The 22,173-nt window shown below is 35.3% G+C and overlaps 1 pseudogene; it reads right to left on the bottom strand.

The window, feature by feature from the left end:
* Positions 1–11,100: 11,100 nt before the first annotated feature.
* LOC100726310 (N-acetylglucosamine-6-sulfatase-like) lies at positions 11,101–21,624 on the bottom strand (annotated as a pseudogene).
* Between the last annotated feature and the right edge of the window lie 549 nt (positions 21,625–22,173).

The raw sequence follows: 22,173 nt of genomic DNA, 5'->3' as shown, positions 1-22,173 counted from the left end.
CTAGGTGAAGATGTAATTTGGTTATGGTTAATTGGGTTTCTGTATGCCTCACTTATATGCATATCAGATTCTCTTCTCATGTTTGGAAAATTTTCTGCTGTTATTTCTGTAAATAGTCTTTATACATCATTTATGTTGACTCCTGCTTTTTCATTGACATCTATCCATCTTGTATTGTTTCTCTTTGCCTCATCATGAGCTATTGAAATTTTGTTTTGTGGTTCCATGTTATTTTTAAGAGATCTTTTCTTTTATGATCACAGGCATCCATCCTGTTTTCAAGGACTGAGAGTTGATCTTCAGCTTCATTCAGGCAGCTTTGTCAGCCATCAATGGAATTTTTAGTTTCCTGAATATCTGTTCGAATCTGTTTCATGCATTCTAATTCTGTATTATATTGTTCAAAGTTTCCATCATTTTATGTTTTTTATGTGGATCTTCTTTAGATACACACAATATTTCTTTTAAAATGTTTTTTTGTTTCATTTACCTGAAAGATTATTTCTGATCTGATTTCATCTATAACTTTATGGAGTTTTTTTTTTAACTTCAGTTGCTATCATTTCAGAAAGTTCAGTTATGTGATCTGCAGTGTCTTACATCTCAGTGCCTCTTGAGTTTGGTCTTGGTGAACTGGATGACTGAAACTGCATCTTGCTCTTTCTTTTTTTTAAAAAAATATTTATTTATTTTAAAGAGGGTAAAATTAAACGTAACAAAACAGAACAAAATAAATCATAAGAAACAATTTAAGAAACACAGATTTCAAAGCAAGGCCACTAGAGATCTTCACTATCATATTGTCTCTAGCTTTCCTCCAAATAGTTGTCCATATTTTCACACACACAGTGAATTTATATTGAACAAAATAGCATTAAACTGATAAGACCAGGAAAATGAAGACATTTGAGGTCTTCAAGACCAGACAATAGGGAAGTCAACAATGGTTGCCATAATGTTTCTTGTTCTCTTCAAAATAGCTGTCCATTATTTTACATATGTTGAAATTAAATAAAAGAAAGCACTAATGTCACTCTGAACAGAGAATAATAGTATTGCCAGATTTTATATCATGATGCTATGGAATTAGCACTGGGTATCTTAGTGTCTCTTTTTCTTCAAAGTATCTGTTCATTACATCTTGCATATAATCAATTCTTGTAAATTGTTTAGAAGTTCTACACATGCATGAGTCTCTACATGTATGTCCATCTTTTCTGTATTAGAGGGAAAAACAAACAAAAACAAGACAACAAAACAAATTCCTAGGAAAACATGAAACATAAAAGACATATAAAACTACAATATAGGTGATCTACAGTAGTTACCAGTAGTTACTGATGTCTCTTGTTATTTTCAATAGAATTGTTTATATCATCAAGAATATTACCATTGAACATAGTAGTACATGGCAATAGTAATAAAAACAAAACATTTGAGACATTACAGGACTTCAAAAGCAGTTAATAATCAAACCAGAATGGGTATCCTATTGAATCTTGTCATCTTCAGAGTAGTTACCTCTACTCTCAAACTTGATACTATCAAGCATACCAGATTCAAATAAAATCGGTCAAGACAAAATAGTGATCTAACAAACCAGATTCAAATAAGATCAGTCATAGTAAGGCAGTGTAAGTAATACAGAGCTACCGTAAGTTAATAGGAAATTAAAGATAGTTACTGTAGTATATCCTGTTGCTTTGGGGATAGCTCTTTGCCCTCAAATCTAGTACGAGTAGACAGACTAGAACAGAATAAAATCAAACTAAAGAGAGTGATAAGACTAATGTGGATTTTAAATCCTGATACACTATTAACAACGTTCTCTGCCTTCCTTTTTTAGGCAGTTCTTCCCCTTTCACTTTCACAGGGTGCTTTGTATATTTTGGGTCCCACTAACTCTTTTAGTTTTTATATTAGGGGGGCAACCTGCTATCTACCTATGTGGTTCTGATCTTTTGACCCTTGAGCTTGATCTTGAGCTACATTCCTTTACCTACTAAAGTCTCAAGATTTTACTTCCTTATAGCTGAGTAGTTCTCCACTTGGAAAGTGTCAGCACTTTCCAACCTACCTGCAGCTGCTGGCCCAGCTGTCGCTATTTCTCTTTGGTTCCCTGTCACATAGAGCATTGTTTTCTCATCTTTGACTTCATTAACTCACTTTCAGGTTGACTATATGTCTTATTCAGAGCATCTCAATGAATCCTATCTCCTGATCTACTCTGCCTATGTTTCTTTTTGTTAGTGTATCAAGAACATATCTGTTAGAGAGTATAGCCAATCTTCTCTGTCTCATCTCTGCTATGATATTTTTCTGCCTTTGATTGTCTAGTTTTCTCCTTTATTCCACTGTCTGCTCCGTTCACTGAGGCCTCTCTGCCACTGCTCCTGGAATTCTGGTGATTTTTTTCTTTCTCTGGAATGCCCTTCAGTATTTTTTGCAGGGTTGGATTGGTGGTCACGAACTCTCTCAGTTCCTCTTTGTCATGGAAACATCGTTTCTCCATTAATTTTGAGAGACAGTTTTTCAGGGTACATCAATCTGGATCAGAGGTTATTTTCTTCCAGGGCTTGGAATACTTCACTCCAAGCTCTTCTTGATTTAATGGTTTGTGTCAAGAAGTCTGTTGCAATTTTGATGGGTTTTCCTTTATAGGTAATCTGTTTGTTTTCTCTGACCACTTTTAGTATTCTGTTTTTGTGATAAATTTCTGGGTTCTTGATTATTAAATGTCTGGGTGTAGATCTGTTTTAGTTTTAGCTGGCTGCACTTCTTTATGCCTCATATATCTGAATATCATTTCCTTTTACAATGCTTGGGAAGTTTTCCTTAATTCTGTGAATTGCCTTTGTATTTCATTTGTGTTTACCCCTGCTTCTTTGCTCACTTTTTTATTTTTAAGTTATAGATCCTCTTGTCATCTTTTAGCCCTTGTATTGTTACTTCCTGGTTACTTGTTATTTTAAAGAAATCTTTCTTTCATTATCACACATTGCAAACCTATCTTCAAATTTTGAAAGCCTAACTTTAGTTTCTGTCAAACAATTTTTCCATCTTTCAATGGAGTTTTTAATTTCCTGGTAGTTTCTTTGAATCTGTTTCATGTATTTTAGATTTTGTTTATATTCTTCATCAAGGTTTCTCTCCTTTATATGGCTTCCTCTATTCTTCCATCTGTGTCTTCTTGAGAGGTGCTTAGTATTTCTTTTATTAATCTTGTTATATCTTGCTACACTTTAATTAGAATTTCAGTTTTAGGTTCATCTATGATGTCACAAAGATATTTCTTTATGTCAGCTGATGCTGTGTCCAATACTGCATGTTTGCTGCCCTCAATCTCTTCTGTATTTACCTCTCCTGGACTTATTTTCCTTGGGTCAGTGGCTGGAGGCTTTTTCTTCTTTCTTTCTCTTATCATGTTTCTGATTTCTTTCAAACAGGTATATGGTGGAGGTCTCAGGTCCTTTCTGTGTTTCTTATGATTTTCTGAAGTGTGCTCGCTAGGGGATTGCTGTCCTCTCCAGTTTGCTGTTGATCTGTGAGGTGCACACAGGGGTAATGTGTGCTGGCCCCTCTTCTCTGAGCCAGTTAACCAGCGAGTGTCTTCACCATATTAGTCTGTGCCATGCCGATATCACAGGCTTAGGACAGTTTTGTCTCTCACTATTGGGTCCCAACCAGGGGCATGACTCAGTCCAAGCAGATCCCACCAGTGTGCTTTGGGCCAAGAGCAGCTGACTGATGTCACTGTGGTTCTGGGTTCAGGCCTCTCCTGCCCAACTCCAAAATGCCAACCAGCCTGTCCCTGCAGGACCAAATTCCAAGCACTCACTGCAAGTCAGTGCAGCCATCTATGCCAGTTCTGCTCTCTGTTGTGGCACATCCTACTGCCAAGGGCCTTAGACTCACAATCCCCTGATTTTGGTGCAACCCTGAGTTCAGCACAACCATGAGTCATCCAACTCCAAAGCACCCAGCACAGTACAGGACCGGCTCCAGTGAGAGTGCATCTAGCTCCAGCCTTCTTTCCATCTTCCTTCTTTCCTTCCTTCCTTCCTACTTTCTTTCTTTTTCTTTCTTTCTTTCTTTCTTTCTTTCTTTCTTTCTTTCTTTCTTTCTTTCTTTCTTTCTTTCTTTCTTTCTTTCTTTCTTTCTTTCTCTTTCTCCTCATTTTTCTCCCTGGATCATGAGAATCCCTCTTTTTTCATCTGGTCTTCTCCATGGCATTAAGTTCTAGCATCTGAGTTGTTTCTCTCAGAGAGGCTCTCTACCCTGATACCTATCAATTCTCAATCTTCCCAAGATCCCTGCATTTTACTCTTTCATTTTGTCATTTTCCCCTGGAACCTCTGTGGCTGGCCAGGCACTCTCCTGATGGATTGCAAAGGAATGCTACCCTGGGCAGAACTTTGATGTTCTGATATCCTTATGGCTAGCTGGGGTGCACCCCCAGATTATGGTGCTGGTGACTCATGTGATATAGCTTGTGAGGCTGACGGGGTGTTTCCCTGATGTACCTCACTGAGTTATTCTGGGATGCTGGGCTGGGAAGAGTTCAGATCCTCCATGTAGCACCTCCATGTAACACACCTGGAGTGTGGTGCTGGCTGGGTAGAGTTCAGAAACTCCAGGACCAGGTGGCAGGGCAGAGTATGCTCCTGGAGTGTGGTGCCACCCAAGCTTTCATCTGACTGGGAAGAGTTAAGAACCTCTGGGACCCAGGTGGCTAGGCAGAGTGTGGCCTTGAAGTGTATATGCACAATTCTTATACCATAAGGTTTAATTCTAGACCTTGTTTTTTTGTGGCAGTGTTAAAGAATTATGCAAAAATCCTATAAAATATATACACATATACCATTATAGTGCCTTAAGGTCTAATATTTATAGATTATTACAACTTTACATATTATTTTACCTTTTTGATGCATAGTCTGGTTGTTTATGCAATATTTGAGGACAGCTAAGAATTTGAGCTCTGAAATATTCTAAGTTTAAAGCTTGAACTAGTGAGCTGAACAGAGATTCAGTGAGCTAAAAGTAATGTGTAATTTCAATTGTCTGAATTATTTAATAAAGGAATTTGATGTATTTCACACATTTGGGAAATGAATTTGAATAGGAAGATAAAGACTTCAGTTTTGAGCACAGTGTTTGAATTTATTTTCTTAAGCTAAGCACTAGCCCATCATTTTGTTTTTCATGAATACTCATTATCCATGAAGCAGTTATGAGCAAGATAGTGAGGTCTGATTAAGAGGTGGGTCAAAAAAATCTGTAAACAGATGAAAAAAATTGGAGAATAACCAGGAAAAAGTAGTATTTGTGTAATGTGAGTGAGGAAACACATCAGTGAAGAAAAAGTGATAAAGAATAAGAACTTTTGTAGTGAAAGTAAGATAAATGCTGACAGTGTAGAGATCATGGAGGAGTTTGTCTAGTAGTTTAAGGAGTTAGTGAGATGTTACAAAATGCAGTTAGAAAGTAGAGTTTTGTTTCTAGAAGCTTGACTGTGGCCACATTGTTTTGTTACACATAACACCAGAGGATTAAGAGAATTTTACTCAATCTTTTGACAATAAAGGAACAACTATGTGAGAGTGATGAAGTAGCACAAAAAGCTCATGTGTACTTATTAATAAGTATTAGTGCTTTATATTTAACTGTAACATTTCTTTACACTAGATTTGCTCTCATTTAACAACTTTGCACAGTTCTTAGCTTTTGTCTTTACTGGTACTGCTTCTTTAGTTTCTCCTCCATCGTCCCTTAAATGGCAACTATATAATAGGATTTTCTTTATGTCTAATGAGGGTTTAAGGAATATGAAAACCTGCCTGCCTGCCTGATTTTTTGTTTGTTTGTTTGCTTTTGTTTTTGAGATTGGGTCTTTCTGTGTAGTTCAGGCTGGTCTGAAACTTGCTGTGTTGGCCAGGCTGGCCTTGAACTCATGGAAATTCCTGTGCATCTGCCTCCCAAGTCCTGAAATTTCAAGGATGTGCCACTATGCCCCATGATACCAGGCTAGTTTTATAGAGGAGCCAGAAGGTGGTGGTTAAAACTTTCCATGACTTAAGACTTATTATTTGTCATGGCAAAGAATGAAGGCATGTTTTCTTGAAGCTAGTTAAGCGAGAAGAAAAGTATAAGGTTTAACTTAAGTCATGCTAAAATTAATTTTCCTGGAATGATTGCAAAATCCTTTATGAAAATTAACCTACTCTGTACCTAGTGATTAATGAAGGACACCATTTTACCAATTAGAAAAGTGCATTCATCTGTATTGAGAGAACTGGATTTGAAAAAGGCTTTAGTAAAGCAAGAAATAAGAAAAAAGTAACTGAAATATGCCAGATGACTATATGAATTCTGCTTTACCTGATTGTAGTCTTCTAGTGTCATAACTGCCATCATTGTGTCAGAGTAAATCCCATCAGTTTTTTCTGCATTGGTTCCTAAGAAACTATAAATAGGTAAATGAAGCACACTATAAATAGGTATGTGGGACTTTACAAGGGTCTGTGGCTCTTAGAATATGTGACTTAATGTTAACAATATCAGCCAGGTGACATGCTGGCTAAGATGAAGTCACCTCATCTTAATCAATAAATATGTCCTTCCTTCTGATTGAAATGTCAGGGATGCAACTCGCCTTGCTATCACTCAGGGCACTAAGTCATCAACAAATTGTACTCTGTGCAATCATAGGTCTGTTAGTCTCTTTGTATTAAATCTAAGGGCACCATGAAGTCAGTTCTTATGCTCTGGGATTTTGTTCCAGAAAAATGAGACTGCTTTGAACACTAAGAGTAAGTTATTTCACCTCATAGTCATTTCTGTAAAGTAAGAACTGTTATTTCGCCTCTGTCTCTTGTCTCTTTTAAATGAAATAACAAATGTAGAAGGCATAAAATTGTGAGGAGTAACAAAAAATTTCAATTTATCCCTACCTGACAGAATTGGCCAATCCTCATCAAGCTTGAGTGGGATAAGGAGACATACTATTGTAATGGTTGATATATTGTGTCAATTTGAGAAGTCTAGAAGCTTAACTATATAACTCAGCAGTAGATTGTAGAAAACATGCCCTTTTCACTCTAGGAGGTTGTTCATTGTGTCAATTTGAGAAGTTCAGAAATTTAACTGAGTGACTTAGCAAGGAGCCAGCATACTGACTTTGTAAACATCCTGAGCCTGTGCAAGAGGAGGGGACAGAGATGGTGTAGGCTATGTGCTCCACTCACCAGGGGGTGGGTAACCTGCTTATAATATAAGGGAGGAAAACAGACTTGTTCTCCCCACTTTTGCTCTTGTTTCTTTTGCTGTCTTCTGCTGCCTATTGCCCCTGACCATGCCATTTTGCCTTGTAACCAGTAAATTAAAGAGAGATCTCCACAAATTGCGTGCTAAATAAACCTTTTTTCTTACCTTTTGGTGTTGGATATTTTGTTCCAGCAATGATAGAAAAGCAACTAAGACATACCTTGAACTTAATTAATTTTGAATATTTAAATTGCTGTAATTTTTGTGGTAAACTGGACATGTTAGTTATTGAAATGAACTCTGGGTGAGGCAAAGTCAATGTGTCATTTTTTATTATGTAAGAATAATAACAAAAATCATAGACCGTACGTTGATTAAATCTTCCAAAGGAAGATATATCTGCACACATAATATTAACTTTAAGGTATCATGGCCAAAGATAAGATGCATTTTAATCAGCTCATGATCATGCTTATACAATCAAAAACATCATGTCGCTGTTATCAACTAATGAACATAGACATACCTTCCTTGTATATCAAGTAGAAATATCTGAGTTTATCTGAAAGGGAAAATAGTTATAATTAGTTTTTGGTGTTTCAGGCAATAAACATATTTTACTTATTTTCTTAAACAAAAATTACAAATTAAAATGCATACTAGTTTCTTTTTAAAATATAAAACTTTCCATAATAAAGTTTTATTTCTTAACTGAAAATTCTGTTTTGAACTACAGATAAGGTTGTAAAATGATTTGTGAAAAGAATTTGTGTAACATTATCTGTAGAAAATGAAATACACTAATGCAGCATCTCATTCCAAAAATCCATTATACCTACATGATTTTGTTTGCTATGCCATTTTTTCAAATTTTCATTTCTTAATATACATGTGTACAACTTAGAAGGATTTTATAGCATTAATGTTATGAGACTATTAAACTTTTCAGTGCTGCTGATAATATACCTGTTATTTTCAACCTTGTTTATATAATGAATCAAATTTTTATTGACATTAGCAGCTAGTTATTGTCAATTTCAGTTCTATTAGTGATCAATAATTTTAAGTTTTTCAGAAAATTATTATCTTTAGTTACAAAATAAAAAATGTCAATTTTTTGTCTTTCACTTATTTTATCTTTTTTTTCTACTCCCATCTCTGTACCTCCAAATTTTTTAACCATGTTGAGTTTTTTATTTTCTGAAAATAAGGACAGTTGTATGCTCTTTTTGAGGTTTTGACATTTCAATTTTGTGAACCATTTTGAAACAGTTATTTGGATGTAGCCTCTTTTGTTTGCTTTATTTTAATAAATTAATAAAATTTCTCCAGCAACTATTTCCAGTATACCTGGATTAAACATTATTTTACTATTTGCATTTTAGAGTATTTTATTTGACTACTGTACATTGTAGACTAAATGGCTATATGTATAATAATGTACAAAGATAAAAGCTTGAAAGGTACTTTCTCAAGCATCACTTTCTAGCAAGAAACATATTTGCGTCACTTGTATGTATATATCATGTATCCATATGTTGGTAAATCTTCATCTGTATTTATACATACCATTCTCTGAATATCTGCTTAGATAAACATGCACTGGAATAGAAGATTGGGTAGAAATAGTTTTATAAATATTTTATATTAAAACACTATTAAGTAAGGATTTATATTTATTTTTACCACAGTTTAAAACAATAAAACAGGAATTGTAAATACTCATAATCATTCAGATCATTAAGACATTATTTCTTAAAATATTCTTTAAGAATAGAAAACATATTGTGATAAACAACAGGCAGAAACAGTATGTTGTTCTCATGTCTCTTATTTTTACCCAGCTCTGATTTTTTCATGTTCTGTTAAAAGAGAGAGTAAACATTGATATATTTTTCTATTTTTTATTTCTTCATTTCCTTTTCAGTAGCTTTACTGATATTTTACACGATACAGAAAATATAATGTTTATTATGTTTCTATCAAAATTCCTATGTTTTTTCAGCATATGTTGTTTATAAGGATTCAGTATCAATCCTTTTGTTACAGCTTTTTCAATATTGAAGTTTATGTTCATGTGTGTTTTTTGAATAGTTCTTTGATCAACAATTATTTATAAATCAAATATGCATTTAATTCTTAAGAGTTAAATTTAGCATACTATGAAAAATTTAAAATATTGACTCATAACATTGAAGAAGAAAAGAAGAAAGAAGAATATCTAAACTAGAAAGTAGGGCCATCAAGTTAGAAATAAAGAACAAAGAAAAAACGATTGCAGTGTTAATGATCATTGTTATATAACACAGTAAATCACAGGGTAATTCAGGGAAATTTGCCTACAAGTTCTGCAGGTAGAAAAACCAATTTTCTAAGATAAATGTTTCAGAAAATGAGCTTTAATGTCTAAATTGAAGTAAGCAAATTTTTTTTCTTTTTAATTGCAAATTGGCATACCTTTTTTAGAGTGGGTAAGGAAATAATGTTAATTTCATTGCTTTTAAATTAATAAAAACTATTAAGTGCAACTTTGGTTATTTATAAATACACACACACATATATTTATATATATATTTTTTATTTTTGGTACTTGTGATTGTACTCACGACCTTGAGCTTACCAGGTAATCACTTGAGCCACTGAGCTAAATCTCCAGCCCTATATTTTAAAAAATTTAACTTTCTATCCATTTGTATAAAAATTTGAAAAATTGTGTGATGATTTAGATAAAAGGATGAGGATGGAGAAAATATAGTTAATTATACAGTAGAGAAGAAGGACAAATAGCAAACAGGCAGAAAAAAATAGGTCATGAACACAGAAGAAATATAAGAAAATGGTTCTTCCACCAAAGGAAAACTAGAGGAAAAAGATCAGGTGTCACTCTGGCCTTCTTTTCCCAACTTCTCTTGCCACTGACATTGATCAATTGTTCTTGAAACCAATATAATCTTGGAGTTTGTGACCATCTTTCTCTTGTGAACTCCTTTGCACATGCAGTGCAGTTAGGCAGCTTAGTGCTTTAGAGAAGTCAAAAAGTGGGCTTGCATAAATATGCATCAAAACCTGCATATTTTCTGAGTACTGCCTTTCAGATCTAACATTACTTATCAAAAATTGTCACTGTGTCATATCCCCCAGGAACACAGACATTTTCTGTCGTTGATACCCATGATATCTCGTTTGGAGTAAATTGAAATTTTAATTCAATTCAAATCAATAGCTCATGCTTCCTTCCTTGGAGATGTTCTGTTTCTTTCTTCTCCAGTATATTAGTTCTGTTCCTAACTTTATCACTTCTAAGACTTTTCACTGTTGCCTAATTGCTGCACAGTATTCAGGTATCCAATTAATGCTCACTATTTTTGAAGAACTCAGATCTTTAGGTTGGCTAGCTTTCACAGATTTACTTAAACAGTTAATCTAGTTTCTAATACACATTTAGAATATCTCATAGATACTGTAATGGATTTTTAAGCATGAGTGCTTTTCATAATGAAGTATAATTTCCACTAAAGAGCAAAGTATTATGGATTCACAAAATAGCGTAATATTAGCATGTTAGTATAATTAAAATGTAAGAGCTGTAAAAGCATAACATTACGGGAAATGCATTTCTTAAAAAGTGAAATTCTTATCTTGATTTTTCAAACTGTTAAAGATGCTAATGTTTTGTGTACATCTAAGCAATTGAATCATATCCACATTCAACTCATAGGGTAAAGTGAATACATAACATTCATTAATGTGAATACATAAATTTGTGTATGAATATACACGTATCTGTGCTGCCATAGATCTCTCAACTCAGTAGATCATTTGTTCCTCAAAACTTTAGGAAACAAGCTTTTGCCTAGCTCCTAGATGTTCAAAGTCATATAAGGCATGATCCCCGTTCTCAAAGCACTAAAAAGAGAAAAGATAGTAAAACATAGACAGTAGCCAAAAATGACTACAGAATCATGTAACACAAGGTCATTGTCTCCCACCCGTAAACTGGAATGTTTTAATACCTCTTTATGAAAATTAAGAATATGTGTGTGTGTGTGTGTGTGTGTGTGTGATAACAAAGTAAAAAATAGCTATTTTATTTTAGGTGAATATAGATACAATTGTAGCATAGAAGAGGGAAAATAATAAAGCAGTTGTTGAGAGATTATAGAAGACTCCAAGAGAAACATACTTGAAAAGTTTGCTTTACCACTTAGAAAATGAAAGAAAACATGTAAAAAACGTTCTTGGTAGACTGAGGCAGCACATGTGGTGGTACAGAGTCGCCAGGGCACATGGTGCTTTGGAGGACTCACAAGGGGCTAATATGGCTGGGGAGATGGGGATTGGAGGAGCAAGGGAGAGTATCTAATTTGTTTCAGACAGATCACATTGGGCAGTTGGAACTGATCCAGGGAATATGAATGATTAAAAACATATATTAGGGAGTTAGAACAATTGGGATCAAAGTTTTAATGCTCATGAGCTGTGTGATCTTCGGAAATTACAACTTCTCTCTAAATTATATCTTTGATCCATTAAATAAATGTAATAGTATTACTTAACTCACAGGCTAGTTGTTAAGAAATGAGATAACTGTACATTACATCACAATTGTATAATTAGTTGTGTTTATTCTTAGCCAAAAATTGTGTAAACACCTGGACCTAAGGAGTGTTGTGATCTTATTTTAATGTTGGAGGGATCATGGGATGAACAATGGAGATACTGGATTGTGGATAAGGAGGTTGAATGGAAGTAGGGCAGATGTGATGGTTTTTGTAAGATGGAAAATGAGAAGCAAAAGTCAGATCTACGGCCAGGTAAATGTGTGTTGGGGAAGGAAGGAAAAGATGGACTTTATAGAGCTTTAAGTCATAGACTTAGTAATTACTTCAAAGTGACAGGAGCTGTATGAGAAGGAAGAGTGTGCTGCAAATGCTACTGTGGCCATAGAAAACTACTGTGCTCCCCACAGACCAGAGGTGCATCATGGACTCTGGGCCATTCACTGTGAAGGGGAAGAAGATTTGCTGGGTAAGTGTGAGGCTGTCATGAAGTAATGGGCCCCTGGTTCCTGAAAAAAAATCTTGAGGGGTGGGAGAGAGGGGTTCAGATATAGCCAAATACCTACAAAATTTGAAAATTTGGAGGTCAGTGTTGATTTATAGAAAACAAATTCAAGTAACATAAAAATAAAGTATTTTAAACTAATATATAAATAAAAGACAATATGGAAATCTGTTTGTCTATGCATAAATAAAACTCTTCTTTGTTTTAGTATGGGTGGTAATCAAGCTCTTTTAATGTGTAAAGGGAAAGAGATCCAGATGGGAAAAAGAACAATAGAGGTAAAAGATGAAAAAGAAAAGATGATTGAGGATACAACTCCCTTAAGAGATTTTTCTATACCTAATTTGCTCATATTTTTAAGTAATAGTATATTAAGAAATGCTACTATAAGAAATTTTTCCTGTCAAAAATTCTCCTGTAAAGAAATCTGCAAAAATACAAGCCTTCATTTCAAAGTGTTAAGTAACAATCTACTAATGTGTTTATTTACAAATTCTGTTTTTGTGTAATAGTTATTCCATCAGCCATTTATTTATGATTCTAATACTTATACATTTCATCATGGCGATGAAAACTATGATTAATGTTTAAAATTATAGTATCTACTAGAACTGTGTTTTCCAAGTACAGCTTGTAATTTGATAAAGGAAGTTTCCACGATACTTTACCATGGGATATCTTAGGTTTGAAATCTCCATACTAAGGCATTTTGGACTTTTGATGTTCAACTTCTTGATGCACCTCAAGAGGGGCCTAATATAGATAATTATCTCTTTGGGATAGAAACAGAAGAATAATAGCACTAGCCAGCTTGGATGGGTGCAATTTCCTATATATGATTCTATGACTTCTATTCCTTGGAACCATTATAATCCAGATTTTTGCATTTAATTTTTCGGAATATGTGAAACAAATTTACTCTAGTTTGTTTGGTGTTCATTTATAAAGCAACCATAGGGTGACAGGTGAAGAACATAGGAACAGGACAAAATTATTGTTGTGACAGATAAAAACTCTTGCTGTTTATTTGTTAAATTGGAAGAAATCAAATAACGTGTAGTCAAAGAATTTCTTATTGATAGCACAGTAACCCTCCTATGTTTCCTTTATCATTTTGCAACTCTTTCCCCTAACCTCCAAAACTATTTTCAAAATAATATTTTCTGTTTGTTCATTAGTCAGGTTCTTGCTCAGCAGATGACTTGCTGTTTTATTTTATGAAGATTATAGAGTTTTAAAAAGTGATCTCAGATTTCCTTTAGATGAAACATTTGACCATCCTCTCCCATTCTCTTGCTTCTAATCCACATTACATTTCCTGAAAAGTCTCCACAATAGTACAATCTGGCTTCTGTCCTCTACTCTATTTGCTGTGTAGTGCTGCTAAATTCTGTACACCATGTCATTCCTTTTCCTTCTTGTCCCCTCTTCTAAGCAGGCTGTCTTTTCTCTACGATCTCTTTAGTGATGATGTTACTTCTTATGGCCCATTCACTTCTCTTTTTTCCCCTCAGATGTCCCTTGCTAAATGTTCTGCAAACACTCAGCTACCGTGAGCAACTGACATTTGATATTATCGAATAATCAGGTGCTAATATTCTTAGCGATGTCAATAGTATGTTGATGATGAAATGAATCCCTCTTAAACAGAAGATTTCTGTATGTCCATCTGAACATACCCAGACCAGCAATCATCCCTATCGATCCTTTTCTTCTTGTGATTCCTATCTTAGTGAATGGTAGGTCTCTGAAATAGAAAAAAAAAACCTAGTATCCTTGATTTTTTTCTGTGCTTTTACCATGTCTCATTTAATAAATCAAAGGGTCCTACTGATAATATTATCTAATTATTTCTTGTGTTAATTCATTTCTATCCATTTGAACTATTTTATTTCATTAGATAACATTAATTGCACATTTGAGTGTTCTGCCTCTGCCATTGTTTCTCTTCAAGTGGGTCACTGGCTTTCTTAAGTCCTCCTGTGGTTCTTATGAAAAATTCTGACCTTAAATTAATTTGCGATTGTGGTTAGGTCTGACTATTAATGTCTTTCAGGTCTTACTTCTTTCTCATGTGTAAGATATGCTCGTTTTCTTTTGGTCCTTCTCCTTTGATAAAACTTTGAATCCGTACTTGGAAACACTATCCTGTCCTATGTGCTCTGTCTTTCATTTAGATCTTAATTTTAATACTTCTTTTGTATGACTTCCCTGATTGTTCTCTCCTACTATATTAAATGTTTCTGCTATTTACTTGGTTGCAGGCTAAGTCGCTTTGAAGCAGAAGTTGAGATGGAGATTGTTGTGCTAGTTATTCTGGGTCATTTCTGTGGAAGCAAAGGACAAAGGTTGGTCAAATTATGATGTAAATACCCTGAAGCCTCAGCCAGTTTAACAGTATGCCCTTAAATGGATATTGTCTGCTAGAGTTTTCTGTTATGCTAGAAGAGCTGAATCTTGTTGCTTTTTCCTTGTCTCCTTGCTGAATGTATGCTGCCTCTGGATACATATGACTTTGTGTCAGGCAGCTCACAGCAGCTAGGGTAGAGCTAGAAATTCCTAACAGCTAAGGCATGGACAGTTGTCTTCTAATGACAGTCCTCACAGCTGCTTAGAACATTACTCCAGGAAAGCAAATCTGGGGAGTCTATTACTACCTATCACAATGTATATGAGAACACCATATCATTATGCCTCATCTGACTTGCCTTTTGATTGTTAGACTTGTCTTTCCATAAGTTTCATAAAATAATAAGAAATCTGGTCTTGCTCATCACTGAGTTCTCAGTATATAGCACTGATTTGACAGCCAGTAGTTATTCGTGTAATAGTTGATAAATCATTGGACTTAGGAATACATTTTGGGAATAGATTTTTCCTAGCTATTGAACATTTCATTTTTGCTTGGTTATTTTTCTTGATTTAGGATTATCATCATCAAAAGTAACAAATTGAGGGCAACATTACCATTTATTTCTGGAGAAGTTGAGATTTATAGAAATAAAACTGCATACAGCACTGCATAGTATTGACTGCGGTATGGATGATTTATTTCAAACGTAAATAACTCAAGCAGATTCCTGTGTTTCTGTCTGGTCTACCTGTCAGAACAGGTCTACCTGTTCTCAATTACTAGTTTCATTAGATGAGAAAACCTTTTAAGTCCTAATACCATCTAGAACACTTTGCTATTTTTTAATTTTCACTTTTCCTGACTGAAAGAGAACATTCAGTGATAAACCATGAAAACGGTTGCCAAAAATATCAGCCTAAGGACATTTGCAGGGGTATTTTGTTCATCTCACGCAGCTTAGTAAAGCTGTTGTCAACACTTAAAACATTGGTCAACATCACAAAAATTAGAGTTTCAGTTACTTTTGAAAAAAACTGAGACTCTCTGCAACCCTGTATATACATTTCCATCTGCCAAAATTTGGGGTAGAGGTTGTGTAATTAATTAGCTCTTTAGATAGGGTTTAAATTTACCATTTAGCTACTATTTCTACCAGTTTGTATCATTTCCCTTTCTCATTGGAGTTCTTTTTGTATGTTACTTGCAGGTGTTTATAGGTACAGTACTTAACTTTCAAGAGTACCTGAGATGGCAGTTCTTGGAGAGGAGTCTTGGGAAAGGGATCGGACAAAAACAACATCAAGCAAGTTAGAATATCAGTGAGTTGAAATTTTTGTGGAAACTACCAGAAAATGAAGGTTTGCTTTTAAATAGCACTAGGAAGCTTAATGGGGCCCATTTCATTTTGAAGTTGCTGTAATGGCATTTACTGATCACTGAGCAGAATGTTGGTTTCTTTATGAGTGATTCTGTGTTCATTTTACTTGCATACAACTAAAATGATCAGTATTCTTGTAGGGAGTTTTTCAGGTTCATTCATTCAAGTATGGCCCTCTAATCTGTCAGTCCAAGAGCCCTATATACAGAACACCCTCAGCAAACACAATCTTTCCCAGTCCATGGAAGATCTTTCTTCTTGATGCTGTATGTCAGCCTGCTTAGAGTAACTCTTAAGAAATATTTCCTTAATACTGCTAGTGCTGACAGAACTCCAAAGGATTAACACTACTCGGAAGCAGATAACTATCACCTTCAAGAGTCTCCTGGAGTTAGTCTTTACACAGCTTACTCCTCTATTTCAGTGCAGCACCAGCCCAGAATACCAAAGAAATGAACAGAGCTTGGCTGATAGGTTGTAAATTTGCCATCTTACTTTATCATACTATGGTGGGTTTCATACATGATATACTTTTATTTTACAACAGTGGCACTTATTCTCAATCAGATAATTCAACTCTCATGGTTAGTCATCAAGCTGTGTGATATTATTTATGATAATGAGATACTGATTTTAGGTCGAACTATATACCAATACATTTTCTCTTTTGCTTTAAAATACTGCCATTCACCTGAATGGGTTTATATATTCAGATTTTGATCACACAAGAAATAACCAACAACTGTGGCCCTTGAACAGATTGGACATGCAAAGAACTCAGGAATGTTCATTACTATCCAGGGGAACAGATAGAGGACAGCCATTCCTGACTCATGGATAGCGTTCACAGTTTAACACATTACAGAAGGAAGTTAGGTAATTGAGTTTCTTTTCAAACAGGACTTAAAACAGAATTCTTCCAGCCATGATCTTGAAGGCCTATGGACAGCAACTAGGATTATTGTATCAGAAAGAGACATGCAGAGAACACACTGTGAGGCTAAACACTATCACTACTGAGGATTTTTTGAAAACTTCTATGTCTTCATGCTGCCATAATGAGAAGGGTCAAGAAATGCTGGAGTAGGCCACATTGGTCCAGAATAGGACTGCAACATCATTAATCGATAGTTCATCTTTCCTAGAAGCTCTGAGTCTATACTTTCAGCAATGTTAGAGATAGTCTGGTTTTGTAGTCCGTTTATAGGCTTCCACAAACACTTCTAGGTCATCAAACTCACAGAATTTTAAATTCCACAGTGCTAACATCATCTTCACACAAACACAGTTGATGTTATAAGCCTCTTCACAATTATGGTTTGCAAAACCTTGAGATATTCCAGGTTGGGTTGGTGACATGATGATTTCCTCCTTGATATTTTACCAGAATATTTGATTACTACGACTTTTCCATGTGGGCAATAAGGACCTTCATCTGTGTCTTTTTATTTTTTTTTATTTTAAAGAAGTGAAGCCCTGCAAAATAAGACAGAACAAAGCCAATCAAGACAATATAGCAAAATCGGTAAAGAACTTCAGAGCAGGATATCGAGGAAACAATAATAATAGCTACCATAGAATGCATTGTTATCTTCATAATAGTTGTCCATTCCATCAGGTATAGCAAAGTCAAACCATAAACAGAATACTGAATAAGGCAAGACAATCAGAGAAAAGTTAAACAACAAAAACAATATTAGAATTCAAAGACAAGATAGAAGGAAATCTCCCATATTTGCTAAATTGTGTGGCTTGCATAGCTTACCAGGAAGGCTGGCATGTTGATTTCTTGGTTGCTTCCTCAAGTCCCAGCATGGCTGATTCTCAGGAGATGCTGATGTTTCTCCCCCTGTTTTTTACTTTTTTTGATCTTGCTTGTAGTTTAGACTGGTTTTGAACTCACTATATAGTCCAGACTGGCCTTGAACTCATCTGTGTATTATTCAGGTTATAACCAATGAGGTCCAAAATAGTAGACTGGGACAAGCATCATGCTTATCTCGTTTGGTTTGATCTCAGGCCCTTGGATCAAGAGAAGAACTTTGATATGAAACTCATACAGCTGTCTTTTGTCTATTGGCAAAGAAAACTATCCTATGTGATAGTCATTATCTGAGGTACAAAAAAAAAAGAAGAAAAAGAAAAAGGAAAAAAGGACGTATTTATTTTGAGTTTCCAGTGAATTCCAGTTTCTTGATCTGTTTCTCTGCAAGATTATCAACTGAGAACAGTTTTCCACCTTTTCCTAAATGCATTATATAAACATTTCATTGTCATTGGTGTCTTGGAATGTCTTATTGACAAATACTTGTTCATTCCATGAATGTTGAAGTACTTGTTTCTTGGTGCAAATACATTCTGGAATGTCTCCTGCTACTGAGATGCAGATGTCCAAGGCTAATACAATACTGGAGTGGAGACCATCAACAAGAATGACTCAAAGGTAGATCTGTAGTCTGGGAAGCTCAGGGGACATCAGCCAGCGACTTGCCTGTCTGGCATTTTCACTATTCTTTCATGTCACCCCACTGATAGGATGTAATTGCAGTATCTAGAATTTTTCTGCGAAACATACCAATAACTCCAGCTCAGAGGAACATGTTCTAATCCACCTGCATCTAAGGATTCCTATTCACTTAAACATTTCACTGCAAAAAAGGGTTGGTAATCACACATGGACTTGAATAGTGGTAGAAAAATATTAGGCTCCAGGCTGGTCCGAAGGTAGTGAGTTATCCCAATTGATTGTTCACAGTAAGTACAGATTGAACTCCTTGTTCTACTCTTTACCCCCTTCTCACTACTGCACTTGACTAGTCTAAAAAAAATATTAGGCTCCTGGTCGTCTGCCAAGATGTACTTCAACGGTTTCCCTCCTAAGTATGGCTAACATTGTGATGATTACATACTTTCCCAACAGGATACTGGCTCTGTTGGAGCTGTGCTATGAACTGCATCTAGATGTCCCCGCTAAAGCCTCATGAAATCATGAGAGGGCAGGGTTTTCAGAAAGTGCTGAATCTAAATTCTTTGATTGTCCAAAGCTGAGTTTAAGGGTGTGAGTGCTACACCTTTCCTAGGGTGAGTAGCGTGAATACAGTGTAAGGGACAGAAAGAGGCTTTTTCTGTCTTCCACCACTGCTTGCCTCTCTGCCATGAGCCACTCATTCGAGTCAGTGGATTACAGACAAATTGTGAGCTAAATAAATATTTCCTCTTTAAATTTAAATGTGAGGTATTTTTTCTCAACAATAAGAAAAGTATAGTTACACAGGCAACCAAGAGAATTTGGGATAGGTGGACTAGTCTTTTCCATTTCTCCAATCAGACCGCTGACTTTCTTTAGTGGTGTCATGCCACCAAGTACTTTTTCCTGGTTATCAGTGAGAACTGGTACTGAAGCTCCTAGGCAATCACTCTACAGGAGGATTGGTAATGATACTGGACTGCAGGCCCCACTGGGGACCACCTGGAGCCTCAGGCAGAAGCTGCATGGCAGAGAGTGCTCTGGGTATATCTCAGAGTTGGTGGAGAGAGCCATGGGTGACTAAAGAGCCAGAGCCCTATTGATTATCACATTTCTCCTCTGTTCCGCTGCAGTGAAATGAATTTCATTATACAAAGGAATTCATTTTGTGAGAAACAAACTGATAAGTAATGATAAATTTATGGTTAAAAATATTTAGATGATTTAGGGGTACTAATCTAAGTCTGTATTGTCATGTGCTTTACCTAGCCCATTCCAGTTGATGAATGAAAGTCCAGTTATCAAGTTGATGATTTGAAATTAAACAAATTCATTTCTTTCATTAACCAACAAAATTATTAATAATAAAGAAGAATTCATGTAGGTCCCTTAGTCATGCATGAAACATTTATGATGAACATTAAATCAGCAAAAGAGGTTCTTCTTAATGCTTTCTTTCTATCAGATTGCATGCCAACCAATTCTGAATCTGAACACAATTGGGAAGATAAATCGGCAAAAATTGTCTTTCTGTATATCAAATGAAGCAGAAATCATTTCTATCTTGAAAATTTGTTCTCAGTTATCTATACTAGTATTTTTTCACTACAATGGTACATTAATATTAGCAATGTAAATTGTAAAATGTTATTTAAATCAGAAAAAACACATTATGAACTTAAACTGAAGAAAGGTACATGCAGATAATAGAAGAATTCATATGGCATATAATATACAGTAAAATTTTTAGCAAATCAAGAGAGAATTTACTAGACAAAAGAAAATTTAGATTTTAGACGTAAAAGAAAATTTAAAGAAGAGGCCCACCAAAGTTATGGAAGTTGAGAGACATCCTTTCTTGGTTTCTTAGATTTCTTTGACGTCTATTTTCTTAAATTCTTCAACTTATGGTAGAGGCCTAACCTCTGATTTATATTTGCTGAGCCAATTCTTTCAACTTTCATCCATCAGATATTTTTTTAGCTACTTATGTGATTCTAAAAAGTTTAAAAGCCCAAATCTAGGCCAAAGTACTCCCATGTCATTGATTTGAATTTGTTTAAGCAGTGAGTCTAGACAATCATTTATGAATTTCTGTCCCATGACAATAAGCATGACTGATCCTGTACCACTGGGTATAACAAAGAGAAAAAATTCCCATGGCTGTGTGTTCAAATATGAAATATAGGACCCATATTGGCCTACATTTTTAATTCCTACACTCTGGGAGACTGAGGCAAGAGGATTGCAAATGTGAACACAGCCTGAACAACTTGGTGATTGAGAAGACTTTGTCTCAAAAGGTTTCTTGAAAAATGCTGTAGAACCAACTTAGTAGAAAAGCCCTGAGTTCAACCCCTGGGTCGAGGGTAGGGGGTGGTGGTGGTTAGGTAGGGCCATGGAACAGAAGGGGGAAAAAAGAAAGAAAAGAAATGTAGCAAAGTCTGAATCAAATGATTCTATTCCCTCTAAAATTCTTCTGGATATTTCTTATAAAAATGTTAAGATGACCTTGGAAGTATTAAATGAGTCACTTTGTGCTTAGTACATGGCAGAATAAAATAATTGATATATTTCACTGATTAAAACCCCGTTAAATGTGGTTCTCTTGTATAGTTTATTTTGTCACCCTCAAAGGCCTTTTTGGTTCTTTAGAAAATGCCAAAGCCTGTGATGTTTAAAAATATGTCTATAAAGTCATTATTGTCTTTGTATCAAGAAATCGAGCTTACTTCTATGGAATTAGTGATCCACTTCTACTAAGTAAAGTAAAATCGAAGTGGTACTATGGAACTTCTGAGACTAGTTTACATAGACATTGAAATTTTCCTTTTGCTCTTTCACTTCACTGTCTTTGCAAGAAAGCAGTTGTCATGTCAGGCGGGGCCTATGGACTTCATCTGATGAGAAAGTAGGTTGCTGGTCACATCCTTCCAGAAGCTGAGGCTTCCTGCTAATAGCAATCGGACTGAATGACCTTGCCAGTGAAGCCTCCATCTCCAGCCGGTCTTCAGAGGCCAGCATCCCTGGCTCAGTGCCTACATCCTCGCAAGACCCTGAGCCAGAACCACCCTGCCAAATGACTCCCAAGTTCATGAGCAACAGAAACTGTAAGGTAATAATGTTTTTGGTTTTTAGATGCTAATTTTGAGGATAATTTGTTACACTATAATAGATAACTAACTGAAGTATACAGAAAATTCTGAAATGGTAAAAATGTTACTTTTGCAAGAAAAATTTAAACTGAAAAAATGTAGTGGTCTAATAGTCAGCCTAATAGGTTGAGAACACATGGAATTTCTACTTTATAAAGGAAAAGTTTCCACAGTCTGAGGGCTTGTGTTTCCTAGTGCAGGATGGACTGCCAAGTGCACTTGCTGACCTCAGTCCTTAAATGTCAAGAAGGATGTATTTTAACAGAAATAGGATTTCAGTTGCACATAAACACGAATTTTGTGAAGAAATGTGAGGAAAATGTGAAGCTTTTTTATTTTTAAGATACAGTATTTCTGTCTTTCCAGAAAAAATATTATTAAGTTACTGCCAGATGGCCTTTTCTATTAATACGTTTTTAAACACAAAAATAAAACCTATTCAAAAATATCTTCAGATCAAACTTATTAATGATCTGGCTGAACTGATGTA

This window comes from Cavia porcellus, unplaced genomic scaffold (assembly GCF_034190915.1).
Source record: "Cavia porcellus strain 051 isolate PalLab524CR breed Dunkin Hartley unplaced genomic scaffold, mCavPor4.1 scaffold_20, whole genome shotgun sequence".
Classification (NCBI taxonomy): domain Eukaryota; kingdom Metazoa; phylum Chordata; class Mammalia; order Rodentia; family Caviidae; genus Cavia; species Cavia porcellus.
Note: the sequence above shows the minus strand (reverse complement) of the source record. Positions and strands in the feature narration are given on the sequence as shown.